Below are 5541 nucleotides of genomic sequence, written 5' to 3'. Positions count from 1 at the left end.
TGATGACTGGTGTATGGTCCTTGTCCTGTGAGAGAACGGAAGGATGCCGTGCGTCGAAACAATCATAACAAAAAGTACGAAGTTCCAGTCTGTTGCTGGTTCTGCGATAGACCAATCGGAGATTTTATGACATGTGCTGTGTCTCTGCAGTCTGCACAGGTAACTTGGGCACCTCGTTAAGAATGAAAAAAAAAATACAACCTCTGAGTTGATTTAATGGAAGCAGTATTTTGGAGATGCGGGGTATCGATCCCCGTGCCTCTCGCATGCTAAGCGAGCGCTCTACCATCTGAGCTACATCCCCGTGATGCCAGCAGTAACTTTTCTTTTATATATTTACACCTTTCCTAAATTTCAGCTAGCTGAAATTTCAATTCGCTTCAAGTCAGATCTCTGGCCGCTCATTTCCGAACGGTAGCGTGAATCTTGACGTGCGCGTCCCCCTAGTAGTTAGTTGTCGGGTTTTTCATGGTCCCGTGATTTCACTTGGTCCGTTTTTTTTTGGTCTTTTCAGTTTCGGGGTCTCTGCTCATTTTGTTGGTAGCTAGCTGAGCTGCATTTTCCCTTTTCCCTTTTTCTATGTCGAGGGAGAGAGTTGCTGACCAGGTAGTGGCGCTTGCACGGCGGAGGGCCGTTCTCTCGCGGCGATGTTGAATCGGCCACCGGAGCGAGGAGTTGGGAGGAGCCTGCTCGTTTTCTCATCCCCATTGTTTTTCTTGCTGCCTGGGTGTGAGAAGTATGGGTTTGCCAGAGGAGCTGGGTTCCTCCATGCCGACGCTTCCAGAGAGCGCCCACCATTTCGAGGAGGCTGCTTCGCCGGCGATAGGTACGTTTCTCCGTTGTTCTCCTTTTCTACTCCGCTCTATGCGCGACTTCGCATCGTAGACATGTAGGTTTTCCACGCGGATCTGGTGTATTTTCGTTCTTAGGTGTAGGGTGCGAATTCAACGATTTGGGAAATGTTTTGTGAGGCGATTCTCGTCTACGTGCCCCTGGGATATATTTCCCCCAAATTTTTTCAGTGTTAGGCAACCTTTTGATTCAGTTGATGCTCATCTGTCCGAGCCTCTGATGCAGCTCATCAACTTTTGATGCTATAATCAGAGCTTAATGCTACAATCATACACATAGAGCTAGTTAAAAAACCTGTTCATGATCATAATTCACTGAATTACCAATATTTCTCTAAACCGTAGCATTAGACAAGCTACAAAGCTAGGAATGGGAAATATATTTTCATTCATTTCAGTGTTTTTCAGAAACTATAAGGGTAATTAGTGTGTGTAGAGATCGTAGGGAGCTTTAGGCATCCCAGTTTTGTCATTAAAATTATTTTTCATTCAGTAGTGAATAGTCTGAATCGATCTAGTGTTTCTTTTTGTTAACGAAAGATGGATGGTCTGGACAGATGGAGAGCAGATTCAGTAACAGAGAGGTTGCTTCTGTTGATGATGTATCAACGTCCAATGTGATTTGTTAGTAGGAGTTGTGTCATTGTGTGCATGTGACAGGAGCTGCTGTTGCTGCTTATTATTTTCAGTGCAAATGAGTGTTATCTTATGTTGCTTATTCAAATAAATATACATTTTCCCCTGTCCGATGGGTTGCATTACATAGGGGATTAATTGCCTATGAGATGATGTAGCAGCATGCACCGTGTGAACTGTAAATATGTACCAGAATGTGCATTGAGTTTTTGGTAGAATTTCGCTATATCTTTTTTTGTTATATTTCTAGCCTTGCGTGTATATCCCTGAATTCAGCATTATAAAATTGTTTGTAAATCAGCAAGGAGTTACATATCATTGTAAAGTTCCTCCTCTTTTAGTCCCCCTGTCTCTCTTTCTATCTCATGATTGTTTCATGATTCATTCTTCATGGTTTTGCTATCTTTTAGTTATAGTAGCATCAGTAATCATAGCTTCTTTCTTAGATAGGCCTAGTTCTTCAGTCCTGATTTATTTCTTCTTTGGTTCAGTCCTAAAGAAACACTTAATATGGATATGGAGAGAGTATCTTTTAAGACGCATGTACTAATCTTTCAAAACTAGAGAGGCCATGGTGACAACAAGATGACAGCGAGTTAGCATTCCTCTGGTGAGCAAGCTATGATAATCGATATCTTGCATTATGTATGTGGGCCGTGGAAATCCTCAGGACAAAAGAAGGTTTTCATGAGCATTGTTTTTCAAAATCATTGGTATTTACCTTTTAAGTGTTTGCCACTATGTTATGTAGTGATGGGATAATGCTACAACCTTACCTACAAATGATTATCATGGCTAGCTGCATGGGCCAGCAGCATCTTCATTATTTTCTGGATCACTTTTACCATGTGAAATATGCCTCCCAAATAAATATACTTCCCTCTTAACAGTACTATATCTCTAGACAGTTGTATTTTTTATGTTATTTCTGATGGCCTCACAGATCCCTTTTATGTGTGCCTAGATTAATAGAACAATATGAGTAGATATATTGCTTGCCCAGTGTTCAGATCAAGAGAGTTATAATTGAAGATTTGCTGTCTGTGATCACATTCTTTTTTGAGACTGTTCCATTAGTTTTTGACTCTACCAGTGAGACGTACTTTTGAAATGATTATCTTAATACAATATGCTACTGTACCACTAGCTCATTGGCTGCTACTGTACCGAATAATTTGACAATCAGTCCGACCAATTGAGCGAACACTAATAACACTTACTTAATTCTCTTTCTTCATCTTCATTTATAGTGTTCAGTGTTCATTCTCATTGTATTTATTTGCTCAGTTTTCTCATTCTTCAGTTTCTTTCTGTCATCATTATTATCATTATTCTGTCACTCTTTCTTGATTTCTCATTCTCTGTTCTCACTCTTTCTTCAGTTCTTGTCAATCTTTCTTGTTGTTGGTTTTTAATTTCTTCTCAGTTTTATTTGCTCAGTTTGTCCTCAGACTTATCATTTTTCTGTCACTGTTTTCTTGATTATTTCTTCTTCAGATCATCTCGGTCTCTTTCTTCATTTATCTCAGTTTCTCTCTATCCTCAATCTTTTCTTCAGTTTCCTTCCTCATTTTCTTATTTATTCCTTGTTCATTCTCAGTTTCATTTGCTCAGTCATTTGTTTTTATTGCTCAATTTTTCCTACTTTGGTCATTCTCCATCACTCATTTTACATCTCCTTCTCCGTCACTCATTCTCCACCATGTCAGTATTTAGTTATCTCTGTCTTTCAAGCTTTAGTCATTATTTTCCAGTTTTACTTTCATTTTCTCATTTTCTGTCTCTGCCACTCATTTTCCGTCTTTCATTCGCCGTCTCTCATAATTTTGGATCAGCCTATCATTCTATGTCAGCTTACCTCATTGTTCAGTTTCAGTGTTTTAGTTTCTTTCTTCTTAGTTTATCTCTTTTCATTTTTTTTAGCACAGGCATAACACTTTAGATCGCCACACAGATGAATGCTATTCCTCCACTTGATCAGGAGTGTGTGTCAAAACTAGAGCACATATACATGGCAGCTTCTCAATGCTGCACCAAGCAAAGTGACATTGTTAGGCTCGTGAATCTTTGACATTTTCTGTCATATTCATTTTGCGGTTATATATCTCTGATGTTCTCGATGATTCTGGCCTCTTTCAAATGCATACTTCTCCACTTGGATCATTTTTTCATTGTTTTGCTGTGCCATAGCTGATCTTCGCCATCCGCATCCCCGGGGTCACTAGCCCCCTGAGTTTGTTACTGCTATGTTTTGCATGGTGATGGTACCCCATGATTAATATCCTAGGAAATAACTAAGTACAGGTTGATCATGGGTTACTACGTTGTGAGAAAGCAAGCGGGAAAGATTTCAAGGAATGCCAACCCCCCGGTATGTGTCATCCGCTCCTGCAATTAGAATTATTATCTGTCGTTTCTGCTATTTTTGACGTTTTGAGACTATATATCATTTATAGTTACCTCTCTAAATACATGTCACTTATATCCCGTCACTCGTTGTTCATCATTCGATTTTCCTAATTAGTCAGGAGCCGGTTTATTAGTTTCTTTCTTCCTAGCTTTTACTCTTTTAGCATGATCATGATCACGTGGCAAACATAGCTAGACACATATACATGTTGGCTTCTATTGTTGCACCAAGCAAAGTGCCATTTTTAGGCCCAGCACAACGTATAGCTTACATACAAGGATATGCACGATGTAGAATGGCACCTTTGTCAGATATACATTGATTAGAAAGTCTACTTACTCTACTATGGGTAGAATAATGTTTGACACTTTTATTTTGTGTCCACGGAAAAACTTTTACACTGATTAGGAAGTAGACCTTTTTGCACTAGTCATGCACACACTAGTTTGTCACCTGCAATCTGTGCTGCAGTTTTCAGTGTTTCAGTATGTTTCTTAGTGATGCTAGCATCCATTGCAGTTTAGTTCATGGCCACCTGGTGCCCAGCTGCTTCTGCGTTCTTCATTTTGCCGTAGTTCTCCACATCCCCGTCCATTGTGGACCGTGCCCTCTATTTTTCGATCTCTTTTTTCCATGTCTTCTTCTGATTTCTGGACTCGTTTTTCATGTGTGGTGCCAATCGCCGCTGGTTCCAGGTGGCTTTGCATGAGGAGGAAGAAGAGAGAGACGGTGACGTGGTGGCGCTTGATAGACCAGGCCAAGAAATAGAATACCCAGTTTCATGTTTTATGTGTATAAGGCTTAAAAAAGGCTGATGTAGAAATATCGGGCTACTTTTTTCAGTCCTTAGGTGTGAAAGCCCAGTTCAATTGATCATTTGGTAGCGAATGAAAAGAAAAGAGAAAACGTGACTGACCGGAATGAATTTGTTTAACTTCTTTTTTTGTCCGGACTGACTGGAATGAAGTTTTTGGAAGAGGGGATTGAAGACGTGAATAAATACTACTTAAGGGGGGACAAATCTGACTTGAAGCGAATTGCATTTTCAGCTAGATGATGGTTAGACAGTCCCTATATTTAACCATAGTACTTCTACGAGATGTTCCATGATGTGGCTGTGCTGACAGAAAATGGCTTCTCGTCTTTGGATCCACGAAATACTCCACAGAACTTGGCAGCTCAAGCAGATATCGGCGGTCCGACGTGGCCCAACGGTACCTCTGGAAAGGCTATCCAACTTCGAGGCCCAGATCGATCAAAACGGAATTCGATTCAGCGCCGCTAACTCCCCCACCCGCCACAAAACAAATTCTAAAACGTCGCGTCGCGCAGCATTCAATTCTCCGGACGCATTGTTGGACTTGGACAGGGCAGGAGGACATGTCCTCCCGAAATTTCCAAGCTATTATGAAATGCAGCTCGTTGTTATATACTTGAGTAGCCAGTGGTTGAGAAAAAAATGAAGGCAGTTGAACGTACTGCTGCCTCAAGGAGAGAAAGAAAGCTTGTACATCCAACTTAGAATTTAGTACTACTGTATTTGATGATGAACCAACCTCACTGCATTGCATTTGCATCATGTAAATTAAGAAGCTAGCTTTAGCCGAACTAAGCTGAGGTGACCACAAAATCATGCAATGCAAT

At 40.6% G+C, this 5541-nt stretch overlaps 1 non-coding gene across 1 annotated transcript; it reads right to left on the bottom strand.

Moving 5' to 3' along the window:
• Positions 1-231: 231 nt before the first annotated feature.
• TRNAA-AGC lies at positions 232-304 on the bottom strand. Its single transcript has one exon. It is a non-coding gene; the product is annotated as a tRNA-Ala (tRNA).
• Between the last annotated feature and the right edge of the window lie 5237 nt (positions 305-5541).

Source organism: Lolium rigidum, chromosome 4, assembly GCF_022539505.1.
Source record: "Lolium rigidum isolate FL_2022 chromosome 4, APGP_CSIRO_Lrig_0.1, whole genome shotgun sequence".
Taxonomy (NCBI): domain Eukaryota; kingdom Viridiplantae; phylum Streptophyta; class Magnoliopsida; order Poales; family Poaceae; genus Lolium; species Lolium rigidum.
This window is presented reverse-complemented; position numbering and strand designations above follow the sequence as displayed.